This window comes from Mauremys reevesii, linkage group 16, assembly GCF_016161935.1.
Source record: "Mauremys reevesii isolate NIE-2019 linkage group 16, ASM1616193v1, whole genome shotgun sequence".
Lineage (NCBI taxonomy): Eukaryota > Metazoa > Chordata > Testudines > Geoemydidae > Mauremys > Mauremys reevesii.
The window spans coordinates 28,255,153-28,283,011 of NC_052638.1; the positions used below are offsets into that span (position 1 = coordinate 28,255,153).

Genomic DNA, 27,859 nt, shown 5'->3' on the forward strand with positions numbered 1-27,859 from the left:
TCTGAGTTCTGGGAACAAACCAAATGGCTTGGGAGAACTTTTGTTTTCACGGAGTTCCTTTTTAACTCTCTTTTTCCTTCTTCTTCAACAACCTCCTTTTTTTTTTCTAATCCTGGAATCAAATGGAAGTCTCAGTTACAAAATGAAGAGGAAGTAATAATCCTGTAAGCCTTGGAGCTTGTTCAGTGTCTGAAACTATGGCACCAAGCTCATTATAGCTGTATAAATTATACTCCAAGCCCAAAATTCAAAATGTAGGCCCCATTCACTATTTTGCTGATGATTTTAGTAATGAAAGTTTACAAAATTTGTTGGGCTATTGTTGGCTCAAGCTAATTTTGAGATTGCCAAAAGCGACAGCCATGGATGGGAGATCAATGACTCAATCACATTATTTTTATAATTGCTTTAAAAACCTATATCCAATATGAATATTTTCATCAAATTCACTCCAAGAATTCTAGTGGAAACATGGGGACAGACTCTCAATTGTTATAAATTGGCCTAGTTCCAGTGAAGTCAATGTAACTAGGCAAATATACAAAAGTAGACTATCTGGTTGCATGTTTTCTTTAAATAAATAAATATTTTCCTGCAGAATTTGCGATTTAAAGATTGCAGCATTGTGCTAGAGTGCTGTAACTGGAAAGAAAAATAGTCCAAATTTGTAAAAATCCTGTGGATTTTCCCTTGAATACAGAATGACTTTGGGTGAAAAAGTTTCACTCAGTCATTTTTCACTCTGTCACTCACTAAATTCTATTCTCCTGTTAAAAATTTGTCATCCAGTCAGGGATCAGAAACATTAAAATATGACCAATCATTTACTGAATAATAAATAACTATTAGTGAGTACTGGAATGAGCAGTGCCCTGATTCAGAGGCTGAGGCAGACAATGCTCAAGGAAGGCTCTCCATCCATAGTCTAAACATTTTTAGACCAAAATATTTGGTGAATACTTAACAAATCCTGTATAAATTTGCAGCTCATGGTAGTGATTAGCCAATGATTCACAAACATAATAAAGACAGAAATCATCACATTTTATTGTGTAAGAAATACTACACCTCTACTCTGATATAACGTGACCCGATATAACACGAATTTGGATATTACGCAGTAAAGCAGTGCTCGGGGGGGGGGGGGGCCTGGGCTGTGTGCTCCGGAAGATCAAAGCAAGTTCAATATAACACGGTTTCACCTATACCGCGGTAAGATATTTTGGATCCCGAGGACAGCGTTATATCGGGGTAGAGGTGTAATTGACCCATGCTAGTGGTAATTTAAACGGTCATCCTGCAATGAGCTCTTCATGGTTGTACTCCTGCATTTGTATGGAGCCACCTGGAGATAAATGAGAATCCATATGGACACATGGGGCCATCCACACAGAGCTCAGTGTAGGCTTGGGACCTTAAATAAGGCATTATTTTATTTTATTTTTTATTGTTTATAATCTGATCCTATAATTCTGGCAAATCATTATATAGATATAGTTGTATATATAAAATACAACTATTGAGGAAGCATCTGTCACCTTAACAAGAGAGAACCTCCGTATCACTGAATTCTCACTTTAACCCAAAGCAACAAATCCCTCTCCCATTGAAGTTGGTGGGAAAACTACAATGGACTTAAACAGGAGCAAGATTTGTCTTTTAGTGGTGGAGGGAGCCTTGCATGAGGTTTCTGCACTGAATGAATTTCATCTTAAATTAACATAACCCAGAGTTAATTTCTGTAATATTCATGCGTATTTATTATTTGATTAGCAGTGTGTTAAATTTCCATTGCTATGAGGGGGAAAAGGGTGGGTGGGAGAGGGAAAGATAATCAGTGCATTGCAGGAAGACTGAATTAAAAATCCTTGCATTCCTAGTGTTTCATTTTTCTTTCAGCAATGTGTGTGTTGTTGCTATTAAGGTAGAGCCAGGTATCGTTGTGGTTAAATTGTTCAGTAATGGAATTCATAAACTGTTTGTGGTTTGAAATGTTGCTTCATAGGTCTTCATTAGTCAGTTCTACCCTTTCTATTACAAAGACTGAAAGTTTGAAAGGCCATGCCCTTGTTCCTTCCTAAAGAAATGCTTTTTGGCAGACACTGTTAACAGTGCTAAATGCCTTTGCAAATGTAATCCCCATCTTAATTTTGTTCTCATTTAATTGAATTAGGAAGGCATAACACACCAAAAAGGTTACTTTCATGTCTTTAACTTTGCATAATCATGAGGTTGTGGTATGTATTTCTCACATAATGGTTTTTGTATATGTTATGCTGTACTTGGCAAGGGACCGTTTTTTGTACATAATAATTGTAGTTCATATTCATGTTCTTACTTCACATCTTAAAATTTTAATTGGTGTTAATTAAAATATATTTTCAAGCTTCCCTTAATGTAATCCGCTAATATGCAAGCTGCAAGACAATAAGAGGTCCTTTTGAGAAATGTTGCTTCCATCCCCATGCTGAGTATGAATAATAGGAGCAAAGTATTGAACTGTCTTCTGAACCATGCTCAAGGGGTTAATGATTGTTGGCACCTGTTAGGGCTAGGATCAGAGCACTGTCAAATATCCTCCATACTTCTTTCTCTAACTCTTGATTAACCACTCTTGAGAATTACACTGAAGAAAGGAAGTTGCACAGCTACTAAAACTAGATAGTACCTTGAACAAAGGAAGCACTATATAGGATATAACTAAAGCTATAAGCTCTATTAAAGGGAGTTCCTGGTCAGTGTTTCACTACACATCAAAATACCCTACCTGGGTAAAAGTTTTTTTTTTTCTTTTACATTTTTTCCCCTTTTAAATTATGTTTCAATAGGCACTTGAATGGTAGAGTTCCTGGCAGTCTCCTCAAAAGGGACTGAAGGAAAAGCGTGTGTATAGTGTAAACAGAATCCAATGTTATCTGACAAATTGAATATCTTCAAGGTTAGATTTCTCAGAGCTGTTAAGTAGTCATTAATGTGTGTGTATGTGTGTGCCCCCAGTATCGAGTACAAAGTGGTTGCCGTTCTTTGTCAAATATTCTTTGCTTTCCATTATACCAATGTGAAAAGACCTTTGTACTGCTTGCTAAAATACAGAATTCCTCATGCCCCATTGCCAGTTTCTGTCCCGCTTGTTGAAATTAATGGTCATTTTAAAATAAAAATCCCTATTTCATATACTCCGCTTGTTGTATGTGTTTAAACTGGAAGTATCTATGTGACAGGGTTGTTGGTGTGGTAATACAAAATTATTGCTCTCCAGGTGAGTTTTGACAAATTCATGGGGCATTGCTGCAGAGACAGACTATGTGAACAGCACCTTGCCTCACTTTTTTTCTCTTTCCCTTTTATGCTTTCAACATCTGTATTTAACTGAGCACTACCTTCTCTTCAGAGAACTTTGATTCCTTTAGAGATTACCTAAATTTGTAGCTGAAAGTAAAGGTTATGTTTATAAGCTGCAGGGGGAAAAGATCCTTTTTTCAATGTTTTTTTTTAATAAAAAAAATTCAAATTATATAATTCTTTAAAAGAAAGTATATCTGGCACTGCACAAGTAGAAGGTTGTAATTGTAAAGAGCACTGAGGCAGGCAAGGCGTTTCTCTGGAGACTGGATTGTTTCAAAGAGAAACAGCTTCAAACTAAGTGCCCAGGTTGATACCGAGATTAAACTCTTTTATTTCTCTATGAGCAAAAGCCGCTTTCAGAGGAAGCTGTGGCTGCAGAACAGGATTCAGAAGAGGTGCAGTAAATGTCCCCCTTCCTCCTCAACAATGTCAAAAATCATCAGGGGAACAGCTCCAAAATATTGAGTCTGCCTGTGGACTTCTGTGCCTCTCTCTTTCTGGAAAATAAATCCTGTCAAACTAATTTGAGATCTCTTTTTTTTTTTTTTAAATGAGATACAAGTTTGGTTGATAAGGGCAATAGTGTTGAGCTAATGTACTTAGACTTCTGTTAGGCATTTTGAGTCATAGTCAGAGTTTTTAAAGCCAGAAGGGGCCACCAGATCATCTAGTCAGACTTCTTGTATATCCCAGGCCACCACCACCACCCAGCACTTGCACACTACACCCAACAACCAGTATTAGACCAAAGTGTTACAACCCTCAGGACGCTAAATTATTGTGTGCCACAGGCAGAGAATAGCTGGGACTGAGGTGCACCAATGCCTGAGGCCCCTGCAATGGCAGGAAATTATTTGTGAGATATACCCAAACGATCCCTACAAGTAACCTGCACCCCATGCTTCAGAAGGTGCAAAAGTCTGACATGGGGAAAAATTCCTTCCCAACCCCCTATCAGTTATACCCAGAGCACCCAAGAGGTAGAATTCTTAGTATCCACCCTCTCCAGTGTCCTATCTCCAGCTGTGCTTCAGAGGAAGGAGACAAAATACCCACCACCACCAGAATGCATTGGGCCGGGGAGAGAGGAAATTCCTTACTAACCTCTGCAGGTTACTGACTGAAGTATGAATTTTGGGAACATAAGACATTAACTGGAAGGGACCCCCAGGGCTGCTGAACCCTGCCCACTATAAACAATCCCATCATACAATCCTAATCATACATTTGTCAAGCTCTCTTTTAAAACTAATTAAGTTGTTTGCCCCCACAACTCTTACTGGGAGGCTGATTCAGAATCATTCTCCTATGATGGTTAGAAACTCCTCCTAAGTTTAGGGTAGAAATTATTCATGGCCAGTTTATATCAATTTGTTCTTGTGTCAACGTTGTCCTTTAGTGTAGCTCTGCATCCTCCTTGGTGTTTAGCCCTGATGTATTTATAGGGAGCAGTCATGCCCCCTCTCGGCCTTCATTTTTTCTAGGCTAAACAACCCAACTATTTTAGTTTCCTCTCATAAAGTAGCCTCTTCATTTGACTTGGCACTACTGGATATTTTGATTAAAAAACTAAAATGATACAAAATGGAAAAGGCACACGTTAAATGGATGAAAACTGGCTAACTGATAGGTCTCCAAATGTAATCATAAATGGGGAATCATCACTGAGTGTGTTTCTAATAGGGGCCCACAGGGAATCATTCTAGGTGCCATGCTATTTAACGTTTTTATCAATGATCTAGAAGAAAACATAGAATCATCACTGATAAAGTTTGCAGCTGACACAAAGATTGGGGAAGTGGTATATAATGAGGCAGACAGGCCCCTAATACAGAATCATCTGGATTACTTGTGCAGGCAAAACATGTAAGTTAAATGTAAGGTCATACATTTAGGAACAAAGAATGCAGGCCATACTGACATAATGGGGGACTCTATCCTGGGAAACTGTTACTCTAAAAAAGACTTGGGGACACGATGGATAATTAGCTGAATATTAGCTTCCAATGCAATGCTGTGGCCAAAAGGGCTATTGAAATCCCTGGAGGTGTAAAAAGGGGAAACTCAAATACAAGTAGGGAGATCATATTATCTCTGTATTTGGCACTGGTGCAACAGCTACTGGAATATTACATCCAGTTCTGGTTTCTGCAATTAAAGAGGGAAGTGAATAAGCTGGGAGGGTTCAGAGAAAAGCCACAAGAGTAACTAAAGGAGCGGAAAACATGCCTTATAGAGATGGATTCAAGCAGCTCAATGTATTTAGCTTAACAAAGGCTGGAAATAAGGCATAAATGTTTAACAGAGGGTAGTTAGCCAGTGGGAGAACTTTATATGTCTTCCCACAGAACTCAACAGGAATCTTTCCACTGACTGCAGTGAGAGCCGCCAGATCAGACCCTAAGTGCTGGGACTTCCCACCTATCAGAATTTATATATATCTCAGGGGGTGGCAGGCCTTTCAACAGTCTGGCCTGTCGAGCCTGTAGAGAAGCTGATGGATTGGCAGCAGGGCACTTAATGATCACACAATGATTTCTGCTGTATTTGCTGTGGCTTTTAGGATGGCTGAAATAATGGCTGTCTTTCTGAAGGCAAGATGTAGGCATCTCGTAGGATGGGAATATTAATGGGCTATGGGTGCCTAACTCCATCAGGTTCCTTTGCAAATCTGAGCCAAATAGCTCATTGTATGCAAAAGCAACGTGTACCGGTCATTTCCAGGCAGTGCCTTTAAATTTCGGTCATACATTTCAGAAGACGGGGATAGCCAATACAAATTTTTGACATGTACAACTTTCTAATGCCTTGGAAAGATGCTGACCTGGCTATTATGGATGAGAACAGACCTAAAGTATGGCCAGATCTACCTGGTTAACCAAACCAAAGCTCACTGTAATTTGGTAACCTGGCCTACTCGTTACACTATTTTAGGTAAGTTTGGTAACTAATAGCTCAAGAAATTATAATAAAAAATGAGTGGTTGAGTTGCACCAAGTTTTGTCTCCTCAGCATTGTGCTATTGCCTAAGCATGAAGGAGGAAAAAGTATTAGTAAAATGAATAGATAAGAGAAGTGAGAAGAGAAACATGTTTGACTTGAGCAGAACAGAAAGAGGAGAATTATGTGGTTTGCCATTTTTGCCACCCCAAGCGCAAAAAAAAAAAAAAAGCCACTAGGACTGCCGCCCGAACTGCAGAAGCCAAAAAAAAAAAAAAAAGGCTGCCCAGACTGTGCTGCCCCAAGAATGGACGGAATGCCACCCAGGCACGTGCTTCATCTGCTGGTGCCTGGAGCCGGCCCTGTTTGCAGCCTCTTGTTTATGCTTTCCAAAAAAATTTGCATGCAAGTGAAAATTCGTATTTTGCTTGCTTATAATTGCAAATGATAGTATTTTCACTAGTATTTATTTTCCCAAATTGTTATCAAAAACATATTTTCTTCTGCACTGAAATGGGATGACTGGTGCATCCTTGTGTATATGCAAGTTGGAGGGACAGGCAGATGAAAGGGTACTTGGAACAGGCCATCAGTCATAGTGTCTTGATCAGCATGTGGCCATGTCTAGCTGCTGCAGAGGTAGGTAATGAATGTCAAAGTAAAATATAAATGCACTGTATTAATTTTCCTCTGGAATATGCTCTTCCTGCAACTCATTCCTGGGGGTAGAGCCATCTCCCTATAGCTCCTGTGAGCCAGCATGTGTCATAACACCCCCTGCAATGAGTAACAGTGCTGCAGGGACAAGCAGAAGGACAAGGAGAAGTAGTGGCAGAACTGCTCTGTGGAAGCTGAATATAGGGTGCTGCTGCCAGGAAACACTGAGCTGCTGGATCAGTGAATGGGAAAGTGAAATAAGTTACAGTGATCGTATGTATGGAGAAGGCAAATATCAGTGTTCAAAGCAAGCTGTTTGTGCTGAGCGGGGCTAAGGATCACAGAAGGAAAGTGGAGACTAAAGCAGTGACCCAGAGAGAGAAAAATGAGCATTCGCTTGCAGGTCTGGGAAAGGGAAAGGTAGTTGTATGATACCAACTACATACACTACAACCAAGCAGCCTGAACGGAAACCCAGAACAATGCTGGCCGAGAGATGTTTCTCTAGATATTAAAGGACGGTAGTAGCCAGCCAGACAATTTGTTGTTGAAGAGAAAAGGTGTCAGCAGGAAGGACAGTGCACATACGGATCATCTCTGAGGAATAGCTTCAGAAATAAGCTTAATACCGTGGGAGAAAAATATGCTTAGTGTGCAGAAGAGCGTCAGTACTGCACAAAAAGAATGAAGTGGGAGGAGGTGCATGAGTATGTTCAAGGTCTCTTGTACTGTACCTTTCTGCATGCCTACTCTCCTCTGTCCAAGGGCAAAGGAAGCAGCAGCAATGATGGAACGATACTAATGGCAAGAAGGCATGTAGTCAAATTGCCCTTCAGTTGAAGTAACCTACTAATGAAGACAAATCTGAAACATTTGTGAAAGCGATAAAACAGAGCAAAAAATCATAGGCTTAAGCAGGTTTAAATATCAAATGAGCTAAAATGCTCTGAGTGCACTTAATGGAAGCCATTGCCCTTTTTCTCTTTCTTAGAGGCCAGAGATTTTTGGGAACTCAGGCAAGACTCATTTCTGAAGTGGGTTCACCCGAACCTACTTGATGCCAAAGAGGGACTCAGCAATAGATCCTATGTTCCAAACAACAGTGCCCAAAGCTTTGAGAGATTCTGAGGTGAGAGAGACCATTGCTGTAGGTTTGTGCACAGATTTTCAAGGTGAAGGTCTGAGTAAACCTAATCAGATTTTTGGTTTTGCATTGACATTCTGTAAAATTCATGTTTTTCTCATAGTTTTGATGTGAAAATCAGTGGAATCTCAGTAGTTTTCAACTGAGTACTGCATTGCTCAAATTCAGGTTTGGATGATTAACTACAAGAACTAGCAAATCTTGTGGAAAAAATGAGTGAAAATGATAGCTGTGAACATCTCACACAGCCAGACTGTGTTACTGCACAGGGAGCAAGGGACATCAGGTGCTTAATCCTATACATGGGCTACCTGTAAAGAAGGTCATGGCACAAGATGCAGAGCAGCCTCCCTGGGACTACTATTCTCCCCCTTGCACGGGTGGACAGGGTTGGGTTGACAGGGGTGTGTGGTGAGCAATGTCTTAACTTAGCCTCCTGACCAGTATTGCTCAGATGGCACCGGGGTGGGGGGAAGTAATCTGCAGGACTGGCACTGATTACGCCCCCTTGAAGCAATGGGGCTGGTGTGGGGCAGGTGGCCAGGCATCAAACCACGACTTGCTGAGAGACCGATCTGATTCCTGGTATGCTCCTGGACCAGCACAACTGTACACTCACTGCCTCTTAGTCAGGACTTGTGGCAAAACCACAACCTAGCCCTTGTGTTGAGTGGAATCTTATGCTAGGACTCCTTATTCATTATTTCATTCTTACTAATGGTATAGGCTACTACACTACATGAGTGAGAGTGACAGAACTGACTCCGTTTTATGACTCTCATTGCCATTTTTTTAAACAGAACTTTGAATGACTCTTGCTCAGTTCTACATTAGGATGACCAGACAGCAAAATGAAAAATCGGGAGAGGGGGTGGGGGGTAATAGGTAATAAGAAAAAGACCCCAAAATCAGGACTGTTCCTATAAAATCAGGACATCTGGTCACCCTATTCTACATACACACAGAATTTATGAAAAATTGAAATGACAAGGGTGTTGCTGAGATGCCATTTTCAAGCTAAAACATTAAGGAAGAATAGGTCAGGTGTTTTGTGAGCCAGTTTGCCCTCTAATCTAGTTGACACCACTGGCCCCTCCAGCACTGGAAGAGAAGGCCTGTCACATCCACAGTATTCTTCACCTTCAACAGCTCAGGGAAGAGGACTCCCAAGGTTGCATTTAAACATGGTGATATTAGGCTCACCGTCTCAATTCTTGCTCGTACTCTGAAATATTAAATGTGGGTCTGAATCAAAACTATCTGGCAATGGTGTTGTCATTTACACCTGGGCAAAGCTGATGTGAAACCCTATCCCATTGGAATAGTAGCATTTTGCACTCCTGTGTAGAAGTGTGAGTGCCTACTCCAAAGCCTGCTGAGGCCAATGGGAGTCTTTTAATTGACTTCAGTGGAACAGATCCTAATGATGACTGCCTGGAGTCTAAAGCAGTCAAGAGAGCCAGGGCCTCTATTCCTAGTTAAGCTCATTTGCACAATTCAGATGCATGGTTTACCAGATCTTCCACTTATTCTTTGTGTTACCAATATTTCACAGTGTGTGAAGCTTGTTCAAATGTGACCATATGTAACTCACTTCTCCCAGGAAAGCAAAATATTTTTTTAAGTGATATCAAGAGAAGCATATTATGCCTTTTGAAAATATAAGAATGATTTTCTTTTTCACTTCACCCAATTCTGTTTCGTTACCCCTAGGATAATGTGTTAGCAGGGGCAAGGTCTCCCTCTGCTCTGGTATTCAACATTTATAAAATTAGAGCATTAACCTGCTGTAGTGTTATCCAAAAGCCATTTACCTCTGAATTTCTCATTTTCAGAGGCTTTTGTATTTGTTCTGATCTTATAAGCACATCCCTGCATACAGAATTGATTCCAAATTTATGATGCACACTCATATCTTTCATGACCGCAACATCAGGAATTTCATTAGGGCAGACCTGTAATTGTTGTTGTAAATGTTTACATATCTATAAATTATTATTAAGCAAATAGTAAAAAGGTCACCCTTAATCCTTAAAGGCACTTAGAGAATACTATATGCAGATTTCCAATTAGATCAAGAAATTGGTTGTAGATTAATTATATACTGATGGTATGATATTGACAACAGAGATATGAAAGTGTCAGGTATCTTGACCGTGTAAAATTGTCTCAATTTTAATAATTGTTTTGCAAGTAATGCAGTTCAAAACCATCATCAGAAACACTGTGACTAAGAATGTGGCCTCCAGTAACAAGGTAAACTGGTCCTTTAAGGCTGGTGGGGGCCAGAAGACCCTGTTCCAGGGTAGGCTGGAATAAACAAAGATCCTGGAAATGGCTTCATGGCAGGAAGAGAGAAAGTGGTCCTGGAGAGTTTGCCATTGGATGGGAAAAACTAGGACAGTGCCCCTTTAAGGGCCTGGAACCAGGAGCCAGGGGCAGCTCCAGGCCCCAGCACGCCAAGCGCGTGCTTGGGGCGGCAAGCCGCGGTGGGCGCTCTGCCGGCGCCGCGAGGGCGGCAGGCAGGCTGCTTCCAGCGGTTTGCCTACGGAGGGTCCGCTGGTCCCGTGGCTTCAGTGGACCTCCCGCAGGCGTGCCTGCAGAGGGTCCGCTGGTCCGAAGCCGCGGGACCAGTGGACCCTGCGCAGGCAAACCACCGGAGGCAGCCTGCCTGCCATGCTTGGGGCGGCAAAATCCCTAGAGCCGCACCTGCCAGGAGCGCTGTAGTGTAGCATGGGGCAGGGCTCCCCTGTCTCACAACCAGTTGAGAGGAATCCCCGAAGGCGGGCAGTATATGTGCTGTCTTCTTCCTGAGAACAGGGAGCAAACTGACAGGGCAAAGGAAGTCAGAGCCAGAAGGCTGAACTCCTGCTAGGGAGAATAGGACTGACAGCTCTGGGAAGAACAGTCTGGAGCAGAATGAGAGCTCCATATGTGAGAGAAGAGCCAAAGATGAGTACGAAATTTTGTTTTGCTGTAATGCAATTTGTTTTGGGGACATTGAGGGCTATTTTGAACTGCTTTTGGCTGTTAAGCCAGACCAACACGGTGGTTGCTGGTAGTCCCAAGAAAGACCGTGGGAAGTTCCCATCAGTCCTCAAGAGGAGCAACAGAATTAGGGTGCTGCAGAAGCACCCCTGGCCATTATTGGCTGCTCAGTAAATGGCAACCCTGCTACCCTCAGCTTTATTTTAAAATGCTACACATTTATTGAAGTGCTTCTGATAGACATGTAAGTCCCTTTGCACCTCTATTTCATTTGCATTGAAAACATGAGATGTGATGGTTAATAGATGAGTTATAAAGTATTCTCTCATTAACTCCAACCCCCTCAAAAGAAAATAAATACATAAAAGGCAAAAACTGCCAAACCAACCACCAAACAAATGATATATCAGATAAACATGACCTTTGCAGCCTATCAGTGTTCACTCACCGTGTGTGTGATATCCCTTCTTCCCCTGCCCCTTATCTGTCATCTTTATAAATTCTTTGGGGGCAGGGAGTGTCGCTCACTCTGTGCCTAGTTCAGAGAGATCCCACCCCAGTCTCAGTTGGTCTCTAGCATTACTATTTATAAAGAATAAATAATTATTTTAGATGACTGAAGGAAATAAGTTTTCCTTATGGGATAAAATAAAAATGGCAGATTACTATAAACTAATGCATTTGAAGCTGATTCTGAAAAGTACTTTAAAGTAATTTCGTACTAAATGTGGGTGTCTGGTGCTCAGAGTAAACAGTGCAAAATGTTATTTTCTATTTACCATTTGAAGAAGTCTCAATAAAAGAATACTTTGAGGGTTTTTTTCGTCCTGTTCTCATAAACTAGTATGGCAATTTTGTTCCCATGAGGCTCTTTTTAAATGTATGAATTGCTAAAACTATAAGGCCTTTTCTCTCCTCTTGCTTTGCTTCTCCCAGTAGATAAATTTTCACCTGTGCAACATGCATATGGAATCTTACCATATCCAAACAAGATCTGTGTGGGTGGCCCCATGAACCTGTAATCAGGTTAACAGTCCTCTTTTTGGATGATTTGTGCCCTGTCCAGCGCTGAGACAAAACCAGATGTGGTTTTGTCTGGTAGGGGGCAGGGGATGCCATTTTGAAGAACTCACCGTTCCACCTCACTGGTGTGACTTCTATTGGGGGCGGAGTGGCTTGCTCTTCAAAATGGCATCCTCAGTGCAATGACCTTGTATGCACCAAATGTGCAAGTTTATGCCAGGGGCGGGGGGGGGGGTCCAAGCCATTCCTGGAAGTACCAGAGTGACTGATATTCTGGGAATGCGTGAGTGGCTACCCTAGTGTGAAGCTCATTATAGAATCAGGGTTTTAGTGAGACTACTCTAGAGTGGACTAAAGCTGGGATTTTCCACTACCTTATAGTTGAGTCATTTATACATCTGTGAAAAGTAACTGTTAAATGCTATCCAATCAGACCTGAGAATCCACACCTACTGTCTATCTAAACACACAAGTTGTATTGTTTTTACTCTACCAGTCTAGCTAAAGCAGTACAACCTTTCTAGTATGGATACAGTTATATTAGTATAAAAGTCTCTCTTGGTGGTATAGCTTATTCCTGTAAATTTAGGGGAATAAATTATATTGGCATAGTTTATTCTGTTATAACTGCATCCACAGCAGGGGTTGAACCAGTATAATTATTCTGGTAAAAAAAAAATCACCCCTAATTGAAATAGTGAAATCAATCCAAAACTCTGTGAACCAAAACTTAGCTACACTAGCTCCCCTTTACACCACTCTGGCAATGTAAAGGAATCTTAAAGTGCATATAAATTATGCTTATGTCCATTTAAGGCCCCTTTATGCTGCCAGAGTAAATGAAAATCAGCCCAAATATGGTTTATGCTCATTTTACACCAGTATAAATGACTAGTTCAGTGTAGAATAAGGCCATTGAGATTGTCCAGAAAGAGGAAGATTGCAACTGAACATTTTCACAAACTCTGGGGTGTCCTAGTAATTCTGCTGCACCACAATATTGAATTAAACAATTTTTCACTGTTAATGTTTCTGATAAAATGAGTAAGTATGGAGGATACATAGTTCACTAAAACCTGATAGCTAAATCAAATATTTAGCAAAATGTCTTTCAAACACAACATAAAACAATCATTTTTTTCATAGGTGATTAATCTTCCCTAATAGGTATCTAAAAATTCTGTTTGTAATGCTAATAAATTTGTCCAAAAAATTTAGCAATGCCCATTTCAGGGGCTATTTTCTTCATACAAGTGAGATGGTTTTTAATGTACTGCTTTTTGTTCCTGTTAGAGCACATTGTATTTCATTTTTGTCCAGCTTATAAAAGCAGCTCCACATAAAAAAAAAACAAAAAATTGCCTTTTTTTTTAAGGTTCTCTTAAAGAAAAAGCCTGAAGCAATCAGCAGCTGAAAAGATGCATGAATTTTAATCCACTAGGAAGGAACACCTCCTAACTTAAAATGGTAATTTATTTTAACTCAGAGGTCCAGCCAAGCATAACAAATGATGCAGTGAAGTGTTAAAAGCTTCTAGAAGCTCTATCTTTTCTATACATTTATATTCTTTTACTTAAAGATTTGGACTGGAAAGAAGTTGTATATAGTGCAAGTAATATGGTTTACAGATAATCGCAACTTTAGCACCATAAACCAGAATACTTTGTTCTTTTCAATAAAAAAAAACCTATTAAACTTTTCTCCAATTACTGTTCAACAATTTCCTGTACTGTCTAGACATTAGAATACCAGAGCAGACTGTTTATATGTCTACACAGCCTAGATAAACATATACGTTTTCAGCAAAACAACAAAACACCTCATGGACTCAAGAAATAATTTGTTGGCAACTATGGGGTAACCTTTACTCACATTTCACAGTTTTAGATTTTAATAATTTCATTTTGTAAGTATGATGAATTAGCGACTCGTGTCTCACCCTGCTCCCCATCTCCTTAGCCCCATTTTGCGCCTCAGTCCTGTAACTTGTTCTGTGTGGGTGAACGTCTGCACCAATGTAAAGCCCCTTTGGAATTAGTGGGGATGCGTGCACATAGGATCCAAAGTAAGGACCTTACTTGGCTACCAAAGAAGTAAAGATAGCTGATTGATACACATGGACTAGTTTTATAATTCTGAGCACTTGTTGCAACAAAACATAAAATTTAGAAAATAAAATAAGGAATATGAAGATTTTTTGGATCTACAGGGCCAAATATATTTTCTCTGAAATGACTCACACCCCAGGGTAAGTTTGGTCCCTCCAGTCAAAAGCTGCTCCTATTCATACCTGTGAACCCTCTCTGACAAGGGAGATTCAGAAATTCAGGCCTCACTTACAGTACTTCCATTTTCTCCTGCAGCAGCATGACTCCAAATTTCAAAAGAGCTTTACTCATCACAAAAAGCAGCGATTCATATTTATTTCTTAATCAAATGTGAAAAATAAAAGCAGCAGGAATGTAGCTGAAAGCTGCGGATATCCTAATGCTAGTAAAACCAAAAATCCTTTACAACAAATCCCTTGTCTTTCAACTTTTTTTGAAACCGACATGTAACAAAGGTTTTTAAAGGATAAAACAATATGATTCTTTAAGCAATCAAGAGGTACCTAAAAGCTTATCAAAACCAAACGTCTTCCAACTGAAAAATTAGAGAATTCTTCCAAAGCCAAAGAGTAGTGGCTGACTTCCTGATTTTAGAGTACAAATCCATTAACAGGCTTATGAAAATCTGAGACATTCAGATCACATATATACACTCACATTCACACATGTTGCTAATGAATGGCAATAATAGCAGCCATGAATGGGAAGGGTTTGTGTGTGTGTGTGTATATATGTGTATATATATATATATATATATGTATGTATATGTGTGTGTGTAAACAAAGCAAATAGTTGGGAAAGAGATCTTGTTGTTAACTATTTCTAGCTTTGCCATAGAATTCTTGTGTGGTCTTGAGCAAGTCAACTCTTTGCCTTCCTTTCTTCTGTAATGTGGAGATAATACTTACCTGCCTCTCAGTGGCTAAAGGGACAGATTTACAAAAGAATTCTGCTCCTCTTTAGGCATGACATGGCTAAATTGTCAAAAGCGCTCAGTACCTTGTTCTCAGTGGTTGTTCCTGGGTGCTGAGATCTTTTGAAAATCTGACTTGAAACTATTAGTGTTGCTAAAATGCTTTGAGATCTTCAGCTGGGATGCTCAACTTGAATACAAAGTGCTATTGTATTTATTTAAAATATATTATACAGAAACAGAATGGAAAATATGGCACAATAGTCATCCTAAATTAGAATAATAAAACATTTTATGCTAAAATGTAAGTCTTATCTAGAAAACTTCCATTGTATATGTGTGTGTGTGTGTGTGTGTGTGTGTGTGTGTGTGTGTGTGTTGGGGGGGTGGGGAGGTTAACTGAATGGTATCTTGTATTCTGAGATGCAATTAAAATTTATTCAATTATCAGTCTGACAACTTTCCTATAATTTTGTCTGTATTCTTTGGGCTGGATGCAGTAGGTCCTCTCCCGCCCTCCCCTCCATGGAACACCCTTTGACTTCAACAAGATTTATTGGGATTTCTCTGGGAGTTCAGAGCTTGTAGGATTGGGCCCTCAAATGAAATCTAAGCTGAGCTATTAACATTCCATTGCCTAGAGTTTTGATCTGTTATTAGAGCCGAGCAAGTTTTTAGACAGCATCTTGCAATTTTTGAGGCTCTTTAGCCTCTGGAGAAGGGTTAAAAGTGCAGTAAAACAATCTACTAATCAAATTTAACATTTTGTGCCAGGGATTTCTAACCTATAACTGGAAGCAGAAAGTATTTAACTTGGTTTTGATCCAGACTGAACTGTGCTTTTTACCAGGAAATAGCAGCATCTGATTACAATTACAGAATTATCATGAGCAGAAGATGAACAATATTGTATTGTCAGGTGCACTTCTGTAATAAATGTGACTACCGTTACAAAGCAAATGGAGAAATCTGGTAAATTAGGTGCATCATAAAAACAGTAGGCACACACTTTACAAAGTAAAATGACATCAAGAAATCAAATGAATCTGTTTCCAGATTTTATTTTTTAAATTTAAGCCTCTACTTTCTATTCCAGAACACACATAACACTAGATTTTTCTGCTTTATAGGTAAGCGCTGAACAATTATTCTTCTATTACTGAGCTACGTGAAACGGCACTTTTAAAAAATATTTTAGTGATCAAACTCCTTCATACATGCCCAGATTATTTCACAAGAACAATCTTTGTACATTGTCTTGAAAATTAATTTAGAGTTGTGAGCTAGAATGACCATCACTTCTTGAAAATGCTGGTGCTTCCATATATGAATAGCTGTTTTAATGAGCCCATTCCTGAACTCTTTTCTTCAGTTAACGGGAATTTTTAGTGAGTAAGGAATTTGATATCAAGCTCACTATATGTATGATGCATTCTACTTGTGCAAGGATTAGGTTACATGCATTACATCATTTACTGATCCAAGATCTTGAGGGCAGCATGCTGAAGTCCGGGAACTCCTCAGTTTGTTTGTAAAAATAAAGGGCCTGATATTGCAGCCCTTACTCACACTAGTAGCCCCACTGGGGTAATGTGAATTAGCCACATAAGTAAATGTTGCAGGACTGGTATTTCATACAGCTATTACATTATATTACCCCCATTCTCCCTGCTCCCCCGCCCCCACCCAAATACAATTCTTTGCATGTGTAATAAAACAGAGGAGGTACACAACTGAAAAGATTTACTTCTGTCAGTTGTGTTTAGAATATTACTCAAAACCAAACCAAACCAAACTGGTTTCAGGTCTGGCAAAAAATTGGGTTTGGTTCATATGAACCTTATTGATATGAATGCAAAATGAAAAAAATCAAGAAAAAGATTACCTTAGGCCAGCAGGTTTATGAAACTGACCAAACTTTTCTGTCGTATTTCCAGTGAATTTGAATCTGAGGTGTTAGTTACAGATGAACCTGAAACTTAAAACCAGGTCAGGGACTCTGAAAACTCTTGGAATCAAAACTGCTGGGAAGGTTTGGTGTAAACTCATGCAAATGCCAAAAATGGGCTTTACACAGCTCCAGTTATAAAACCAGATCCTGCAACGTACTTTGCTGCCCCTGTTGAAGTCAATGGGGGAGTAGAGGGTCCTCAGTCTGTGAAAATAGTGGTGTGAAAGCCAGCCTGAATTATTCTTCTCATCTTGAGAAAGATCACCATAATTTGTGTCAGAAAAGCAACATGCATAGACCTGCTTAATACAGGAACTACAGGATATTCGTGACTGAGATATTAACTTGCTGGAAGCCCTTCACCCTTTTATCTGACACCGGTTCCTTGAGAGATTCTTCCCTTCAGCATTATAGTGAAAATCTTTTACTGCAGAAAAGCTCTGTCTAGAATTGTGTTCTTTAAAGGATCAGCCTTTTCTATTGACTTTTTTTGCAAAGTTTCCAGAATGCTAATTCCAATAGGTTTCAGAAAAGAGGGAATTACGGCTCTTCTTTTCAACTTTGAATAAATGGGCCAACTATTTTCTTCATCACTAACAACTTCACACAGTGTCTTATCTAAAATCTAGTGATTTTTTTTAATGGAAAAGTCCCCCGTAAGCTCAGCAGTAGAGTCCACATGCAGAGCAGAGTCAGGATGAGTCCCTAAGATTTCAAGAAACATTTACATACAGTAGATCACCATATTTCAAAAAGAGGGCAGAAACTTCTTTTAAAGGTTATCTAAGTCCAGAAGAGCATATCTGCTAATGATATGGTCACCGAAAACCAAGTCCAGTTATTAAACTATCAGGGCTGGAACATAAGGTATCAAATTCCCAATGCACTCTGGGAGTAGAGCACACACAATAGTTAATAGAGTTCTGCCCTTTGAAGGCCAAACTTGATTTTCTGTATCGGCGTCCACAACTTCTAACCTACTATGACACAGACATACCGATCTTCTCAATATTTCACAAAAGGGATAGTGCGTGATCTCTGCCAAAAGCAAAAAAACCTGTCTCGTTGTCATGATGTTTATATGGGATTTTTGTACTGAGTGATATTTGTATGGGAAATCATTTTAGAGTTATGTAATGTGCAGGATATGGGTTTCAAAACTGTTCAAGTGAAACTTGTCACCTGAGGCAAGGTGGGTCTCAAGGCTAACTCAATTAACATTGAGAACCATGGACAATCTGTGGAGCCAAGCTGTATGTTTACTGTCTTGACAGCACAGGCTTGATGATTTACAAAGAAAAAAGGACCCCAAGACAAATTTCTGAATTGAGGACCACCTGGGGTAAGAGACAATAGTCTGTATAAGAAATGAAGAAAGAACACAAGAGGATACAGTCTTCCAGTGGGGTTGTCTTATAAAAGATGGATCCCAGCTTTCTGGACTGGACAAGCACTGTAAGAACTAACCATTGGGTGAGGAAAGTAATTTGTTAGTAAGTATAGCTATAGATCACATTTTGTTTTTACCTGTAGCCTTGTTTCCAAACCCTTTGACTGGCTTATTTGAATCTCTATCTCAAGCTCTTAAATAAACTTCAGTTTGGTTTTACCAAAGATACATCTAAGTGCTTTGTGCTAAGGAGGGTGTTGAACTGAGGTGAAGCCAGTGAACTGGGGTGCACGGTTTCTGAAGGCAGTGGATCGGTGTGTACTGCACGTGTCCAGAAGACAAGGACCGGTGCACGCAAGAGTAGCAAGAGTGGGATATGTAAATTGCTAGCCTGCATTGAGAGAGTGTGATGTTGGGGAGGGTTTCCCCTCATCGGCATAGACAAGGCTTTCTACCACTGTAAGCAGGTGGTAATAATTCACCCTGGACACTTCCATTAAGTGTCGCACCTATTTGTAAAGTGTGTTTAGTATCCCCAACATCGTACAAAATCAGAAGAAGGGGAAATTGTGGCCAGTTACAGAACTATCAGCCCCACCCACATGTTTATACTCTAAGTACCTAGTTTTAGATGGCTTGTTAAAAACTCTTTGGCTAGGAGGAAAATATGATTAAGAGGGGCTTTGCATGTTCTGAAAAGTGTGTTATTAGTCTCATTGTAAAAATGCAGATGTCTGTCCCCATGGTACAATGAAAGTTAAAGAAAACACTGTTTAGAAGCTATTGATAACACTTTATTTCCCCCTTTTAACAGAACTGAGAGAATCAGCGACATATTTCATATTGTTCCAAGGGTTTAGATGAACAAATTAACATGAAAATGTAAGTGCAGTATAAGCGTGGAGCTCTTACTCTAAAAATGGCTTTATTCAAGGATGCTCTGAAACCAGTGATGGTTTGAAAGTAAATTACACATTCTCCCTGCCCATGTTTCCTAAATAGTGCAGTAAAATAAAAATCAGTCCATCAGTTATGTCTGAACACACTGGAGACATAATAGAGAGAATGTGCTGCACTGGAGAGACTGCAGCTCCAGTCCTATGCTTAAAACAGATTAGAAATAACTTCCTGTGGGGTATGGAAAGAATTTGTGATGGAATGTTGTTTAAAAATCTAGGCCTTGTATCTGTTCCACTAGGTTCCTTTCTGGGAGGCACTGCACTGTGAAAGTACATAGTATCCTTTTGTCTCAGACTAATTCACAGAAGTGCACAAGATATTCATAAGTGAGTGTGTGTGTACATTTTTGCTGTGTACTCCAGGTATCTTACATTTCAGTTTCTTGTAGAAAGGATGCATTATTACGGTTATGGAAGGGTTTTCTTCATAGACATACAATTTTAATTCTTATATAAAAGCTGATTTTTACAAAATGTAAAGCACAGCAATGCCTCTAACAGTGTCCCACATACAAAAATGTTCATTGAGAAGAACATCTTGTGCCAATTCACAGAAAACATTCATCTAAGGTCAGATTTTTGGCCTTGCATTAGTCATGTTGTCCCCCATGCCTGGAGAATCCCCCTCTCTACCCCGCTTCTGATCATGGTAGTTTTATGGTTCCCTTGCACCCACAGAGTGGCATAAAATGATTGTACTGACATGAGGATCTCATCCAAAGTGGTGAGATAATCAACCCTGGAGGGCATCGGGCTTCCCTCCTCTTACCTACCTCAGTCAGCCTGCCTGAATTCTGTTTTAGCCAGGTGCTTTTCATACAGGTGCTAGGCATTAAGGAAGCTGTTAGTTGGTGCTGTTTTTCTTTGGTGTAAGCAAGATATGGAGTTGTGTATCATCTGTAGGCTGAATTGTCAGCAAAAGATGTTGTCTCACTAGTTCTTTCAAAGCTCCATGAATATCTAAACAGAAAAATAACACCAAAACTTGTACTTACAGCTTTAATTTTGTATTTTTTTTGGGAGGGGGGAAGGGGTGAATGAATTATGCCCCTGTAGGACTTTTAAAATGTCTTCCTCCAAATTCTGAAGTCACTTACCCAAGGCAGCAAGTTCTTGGCAAATTTGTTCTAACTGATTAGTTAACATGACATTAGCTGAAGTTTTAAAAAAACAATATTTGTTTCCCTATGAAACTAGTAAACTATATTTTTTGCTTTTCCCTGGCTTAAAAAAATACTCCGATATTGGCTGTCACCCAGAGAGTGTGACAACAGATCAAAGCTAGGTCTATAGCCGACATTTCAAGTCAACACAAGGTCATTGTATTTTAAATGTGGGTCAATTTGTAACTTGAAGTAAACGATAAAAAGAAATGAACTAACATGCAAAATAGTAAGACCTCAGTTTGAGATGCTTCAGGACTGATTATGTCTTTAGTTCAACAAGATATCTAAGCACAAGCCAAAGGTTAAGTACATTAGTAGTAGAGCTGGGTAAAAATTTTCAGATGGAACATGTTTTCTTGAAAACTACCTAGGTTGGGAGGCCCAAATAATTTCAAAATTCAGCAAAATATCTGTCTAAAAACAAATCAATCTTTGTTGTGCCATCTTTGAAATGAAGCATTTTGACTTTTCAACTCAAAATGACTTTAAAAGTTAAGTAAAATTAAATAAACTTCAAATGAAAGCATACCTTACTGAAAAACTTGCTTTGGTTAAACCTGTAACAATTTTTTTTCAAGTTGGTCACTGAATTGGAAAACTCATACATACAGCTTTAATTAGTAGTCTACATGTTTGTGAGGTGTTCATTTACTATGATGATGACAGCCATATCATATAGACACATTTCTGCCTGTTATATGAGGCAAATTTTTCCCCACCAAAACAAACAATCCCTGTTATATCCCAGGCTGATGCTTGACAAAAGAGATGAGTCTTGCACTAAACATCAAGGAACTCAGCCTCAGTTAGGTCAGTTTAGAACCACTAGCACAAATTCCCCAGATCAATTCAAAGAACCATGGAAATGTAGGGCTGAAAGGGACCTTGAAAGGCCATCAGGTCTATCCCCCTCTGCTGAGGCAGGGCCAAGTAAACCTAGACCATCCCTGACAGGTGTTTGTCTAACCTGTTCTTAGAAATCTCCAATGATGAGGATTCCACAACCTCCCTTGGAAGCCTATGCCAGTGTTTAACAATCTTTTATAGTTAGAAAGTTTTTCCAAATATGTAACCTAAATCTCCCTTGCTGCAGTTTAAGCAGGTTACTTCTTGTCCTACCTTCAATGGACATGGAGAACAATTGATCCCTGTCCTCTTTATAGCACCCCTTAGTCTGTTTGACGATTATCAGGTCCTCTGTAAGTCTTCTTCTTTCAAGAGTAAACATTCCCAGGTTTTTTTACCTTTTTTCAAAGGTCAGGTTTTCTAAACTTATCATTTTTATTGTTCACCTCTGGCCCCTCTCCAATTGGTCTACATCTTCCCTAAAGTATGGCACCCAGTGGACACAGTACTCCAGCCGAGGCCTCACCAGTGGCAAGTAGAGTGGGATAGTTACCTCCTGTGTCTTGCATGTGACACTCCCATTAATACACCCTAGAATATTTGCCTTTTTCACAACTGCATCACACTGTTGATTCTCTCAATTTGTGCTCCACTATAACCCCCCAATCTGTTTCAGCAGTACTATCACCTAGTCAATTATTCCCCATTTTGTAGTTTGCATTTGATTTTTCCTTCCTAAATGTAGTACTTTGCATTTAATTTGTATTTAATTTCATCTTGTTTATTTCAGATCAATTTTCCAATTCCAAAGGTCCTTCTGAATTCTAATCCTGTCCTCCAAAATGTTTGCATCCCAGCTTGGTGTCATCCACATTTCATAAGCATACTCTCCACTCCATTATCCAGATCATTAATGAAAATATTGAATGGCACTGGACCCAAGATGGATCCCTAAAGGACATTACATGATATGCCCTCCGAGTTTGACAGCAAACCAATGATAACTACTTTGAGAGATTGTACTCTAAATCAGTTGTGCACCTACCTTATAGTAACTTCCCTAGTTCTCTTATGAGATTGTCATATGGGGCTGTATTAAATTCATCTGTCATGGTGAATCACAGGAAGAAAAGGCAAAATCTCACACACACACAGTTTAGGAGACCAAAGTCAACACCACAAACTGTATCCAGAAGCAGGTGGTGAACCACTACAGTCATTGATGAACTGGTGTTATGTGGCACTGCCTGGCAAGCAGTTGCATTCTGTCTAGTTTTATTATATCCTTTTGTTTCCCTTCTCAAGCCCCTTTCCTGGCTTTCTGAAGTTGATGTATGAAGACACATTAAGGCTTTAAGGCTCTGCCCCTGCCTGCATCTCATTTCATTCACCCCATGCACAGTCACAAACTTCAGCCTCAGTGTTCTCAAATGAGGTCATGAAAGGAAGATACTGTAATGATTAGTGTAGACAGCACCTCCACCAATAGATGGTGCTATATCTTTATCTTACTGTTATGCTATCTTGTATGCTATCTTGTTGTGATTCTGACCTGGGAGGTAGGGGTGTGTGTGTGTGCGTGTGTGTGTGTATATATATATATGTATGTATATATATATATACACACACACACACACACCTCCCAGGTCAGAATCACAACAAGATAGCATACAAGATAGCATAACAGTAAGATAAAGATATAGCACCATCTATTGGTGGAGGTGCTGTCTACACTAATCATCATATATATATATATATATATATATATATATATATATATATATATATATATATATATATATATATATATATATATATATATATATATGGAGATATACCTGTCTCATAGAACTGGAAGGGACCTTGAGGGGTCACTGAGTCCAGCCCCCTGCCTTCACTAGCAGGATCAAGTATTGATTTTTGCACCAGATCCCTAAGTGGCCCCCTCACGGATTGAACTCACAAACTAGCAGGAAATTAAGCGTTCCAATAAATCCTTATTATTCTCTAAGTAAGTATTACAATAGTTTTAGGTATCAGTTTTTAGCAAAGTTTCTTGCAGCACTTTCTGTTAGAAAGTCTCTGTAGAATCAATGATTAAAAGAGAGTGCAAGGTTCTTCCCACCATTGCTGAAACAGGATCATGAAGCAAAGTGGGCAGTAACTGTAACAGGTATTTTTATTAGGCTACATAATAGCCTGCAGCAGAAAACCCACACAGGAGAGCTAGTGACATGGGGATTTCCATAGACCTGATTAACCCTAGGATCATCACCATTAATATCGTTTATTATTTGTACTGTGATAGTACCCAGAGGCCCAAAACTGGTACAGCACTGTCTGAACACAAAAATATATATACAGGGACCCTGCCATGAAGAGTCTAAAACACATTAATTTTGTTTTATGATTTTCCATTTGTGGAATTTGCAAGGAATCAGGTTGATGGGGAATGAGGTTGGCCTATCTGGAAAGAGGGTCATGTCTCCCAACCCCACAAATATTGCAAGATCTTTGGTGACAGCTGGAAGGGCTGGTACATCCACATGTAAATCCCACCTATGTTATTTCTTGAGGCCCTCTTCCCAACAGACATGCTGCCAGTGCCTCCTCCCTGGACAAGAACCAATGAGGATCAATATTTGTAAGGTCAGCACTAAATTCTTCCACTCTACTCTGCGCTGGTCAGGCCTCAGCTGGAGTATTGTGTCCAGTTCTGGGCACCGCATTTCAAGAAAGATGTGGAGAAATTGGAGAGGGTCCAGAGAAGAGCAACAAGAATGATTAAAGGTCTTGAGAACATGACCTATGAAGGAAGGCTGAAAGAACTGGGTTTGTTTAGTTTGGAAAAGAGAAGACTGAGAGGGGACATGATAGCAGTTTTCAGGTATCTAAAAGGGTGTCATCAGGAGAAGGGAGAAAACCTGTTCACCTTAGCCTCTAAGGATAGAACAGGAAGCAATGGGCTTAAACTGCAGCAAGGGAGGTTTAGGTTGGACATTAGGAAAAAGTTCCTAACTGTCAGGGTGGTTAAACACTGGAATAAATTGCCTAGGGAGGTTGTGGAATCTCCATCTCTGGAGATATTTAAGAGTAGGTTAGATAAATGTCTATCAGGGATGGTCTAGACAGTATTTGGTCCTGCCATGAGGGCAGGGGACTGGACTCGATGACCTCTCGAGGTCCCTTCCAGTCCTAGAGTCTATGAATCTATAAATCGCCTTAAGGTATTTCCCTGCTGGGCTCCCCAATAACAGTGCTGTTTGGTAGCACTGGACCCCAGAAATTCTGCTTTCTCACTCTAAACCATGCACCTTAAATCTACAGAATCTTACTGTGTAGTGGTCACTTGGCCGGGCTTCCATGAGTTTGGAGGTTGAAGTGGGAAAGGGAATGCCACCTCACTGGCTTCTTCTGACAGAACTTATGCCATATAGGAACGTAGAAATGGTCTCATTGGACCATACCCTGAGTGAGTATTTGGTCTCTGACAGTGGCCAGCACTATATACTTCAGATGAAAGTACAAGAAATCCTGCTGTTGGCAGATGTTGGAAAATCTATCCCCCATGAAAGTCCCATCCTAATCCCTAATATTTAGAGAGTGGCTTAAACTCTGAAACATGAGGCTTTACCTCTCTTACAATACTCTTTTTGTTAGCATGTTAACTCTTATGGTCCTGTATCCCTTTGCACAGAGTGATTTGTAATTTAAACCCATACAGAATATTTTTAACAAGCATTTGCGTTTGATTAGATATTCTGGAATTCATTTGAAAGGAGTTTATCCTGTATGTGCAGCAGTAAAGTGATACCTGTGTGATGGTGATAATCTTCACCAGAACATTGAGAAGTGTCTTGCATGATGTTAATTTTCCCTATTTAATGTAATAGGATCATTCATGTCATTTATTTGTGTTTGTTTTTTAAAAAGATGATCTACAAAGAAAAAAAGTTGTCCCTTTATGCCTTTTTATGCTGTAGAAAGGTAGAACTGAAAGTTCATTTTAAAAGAAAAGTATCCCCCCATCCCCTGCCATTTTTTTGGCATTAGAAATTCAAACTAAAAACTTTATAATGAGTGGAAGGAATAAAATAATGGCATTTCACAAATCAAGAGATTGAAAGCTGAGCAGACGAGAGAGGGATGGAGAGATTTTTAGTCAGGCTGTTCAAAATTTCAGTGATTAATAAACAATTTGAAAAGTTGCATCTTTGTTAAAGACTGAACTCCTTTACTCCTTCAATTACGGTGCACAAGAATAGCAGACACATGCTGTGAGACACCCCAGAAGACTTCTAGCAAAATCGAAGAAGAAAAGATGTGGCATTCCTGATATTTATAATGTGCAAAATTGTGGGAGAACAAAAGCTTTAAAGACTTCTTTAAAAATTATAAGGAAGGAAAAAATGGCACAAGTCCCATTTAAAAGTAGTCTTCATAGACTTTTTAATATAGATATTATTATTTTTTGTATTGTATTGATCCACTCATGGGTTAGAACCCCAGTGCAATAGGTGCTGTACAAACAGAACAAAATGATGGTCCTTACCCCACAGAGCTTACAGTCTAAGTATCAGCTGTATTCGTATGTTGCTGCCATGGCTTTTGGGGCATTCTAACATAATGAGATATTCAAAATGTCATTACTATTTGGCCATTCAATCTAATAGCAGCAAGGATACTCTGACCGTAAGATTTTTCTTGTGAATATGAACATAATGAATTTGAGAAATTTTAGTTTTCTTTTATTCATCAAAGGTTTGTGATGGATTGCCCCCCCCCTTTAAGGTATCACTGGGATACCACTGAGCCCACCTGTTCTGCCATCCTGGGCCCCCTTTACCCTGTCTTGTTGAGCCAGGCTCTTAAGCTGCCTCTAGCACACACACCAGCAGGGCTACACCCAGCTGCAGAAAGACAGAGACACTGAGATCAGCTCTGGGAACACTCAGTTTAAGGGACTGTCCCAGCACTCAGGTGCCCGCCTCCTTTGGAGTGCAGACCCAAAGGTATATTGTCTTGTGGTGTATAGAAAAATCCGCACAGCACAAGCTCATAAAAATTCACCCTCTCCCTAAATGTGAAGAGAGATATGCACAGCTTCTTGTCCCCTCATATATGGATTGCACAAACTGAGTTATGTTATAAACAAGAAATAAGTTTAACTACAAAAGATAGATTTTAAGTGATTATAAGGGAAAGCAAACAGAACAAAGCAGAGTACTAAGAAAATAAAACAAAACATGCAAACTAAGCTTGATTCACTAAAGAAACAGGTTACAAAATGTAATTTCTCACCCTAAATATTGAATTAGGCAGGATGCAGTTTCTGTAGGATCCAGTTCTCTCTTCTTATAGACTGGACCCCTCTCTCAGTCTGGACTCACCCTTGCCTTTCCCCTCAGGTACTTTCAGCAGTCTTTCTTCTTGGGTAGGCAATGGAGAAGAGTCCAAATTAACCCCCTCCCCAGCCTTAAAAAGGATTTACCTAAGGTGTGAAACCTTTGTTTGATCACCATCTCCCTAAAGAGGAAAATTACCAACAGTGTCCAAGGTGGTATTTTGTATCAAGTGATCTTATCACTTGATCTGGTAGTGTCACAGCTATGTCCCAGGACACCTCTCAGAAAGGAGAGAGATTAGTATCTTCAGTCTTATTGTTTCTTCCTAATGGCCCATCAAGGCTGTAATGGCCAGTTGTCTGGTGGGTGTCTCGCAAAGACACACACAGTTGGAATTGTTACATAGTCATTATTCCTAACTTTAGATACAGAAATGATACATGCCTACAAACAGGATAATCACATTCAGTAAATCATAACCTTCTCAATGATACCTTACCTGAGCCATCTTGCATAAAGTATATCTTAGTTATGCCATATTCATATCATAACCATATTTCTATGAAGAATATGAGGTATAACATCACAATAATTACTTATGATTGCTTATGTTCTGTTAAATGGAAATAACTTGCAGAAGAAAGATGTACTTGGAGAATCAACACGAAAAGTGAAAATTCCTTCCAGTCCAGTAGAAGAGATGTCTGGAGATAGTCTAGCAGTTTTCTTCTCCTCACTGAAAACAATCTCTTACTTTGGAATCCTCTGAGACTTTTCCATTATGACAGCTCTATAAACAAACCAACTTTCAGAACTCTACCCCTTTTCCTCACAAGAGTCCAGAATATCAGGTGTTGACTAAACAAACACTGACCAAAGATCAATGAAAACTCATCTGGTAGAACTCCAGATGGCACAACCCTGTCTTTCTAGGGAGGGCCTTTTTTTTTTATTAAATAAAACTGAAGGACATATAAATAAATCCAATAAGCTGGAGCTTCAGATATAAAAATAATCCAAACATTTGTTTAGCAGGAACATCATTAAAATAAATGAAAACTATTGTATTTTTCTTTATTTAATA

General features: G+C 39.5%; 1 long non-coding RNA gene across 1 annotated transcript; it reads right to left on the reverse strand.

Annotated features, from left to right (window-relative positions):
• On the reverse strand, positions 1 to 27,506 carry LOC120384292. The gene is made up of 3 exons (XR_005588736.1): positions 27,372 to 27,506; positions 20,192 to 20,378; positions 1 to 112 (listed from the first exon to the last, which is right to left on the reverse strand). It is a non-coding gene; the product is annotated as an uncharacterized LOC120384292 (long non-coding RNA).
• Between the last annotated feature and the right edge of the window lie 353 nt (positions 27,507 to 27,859).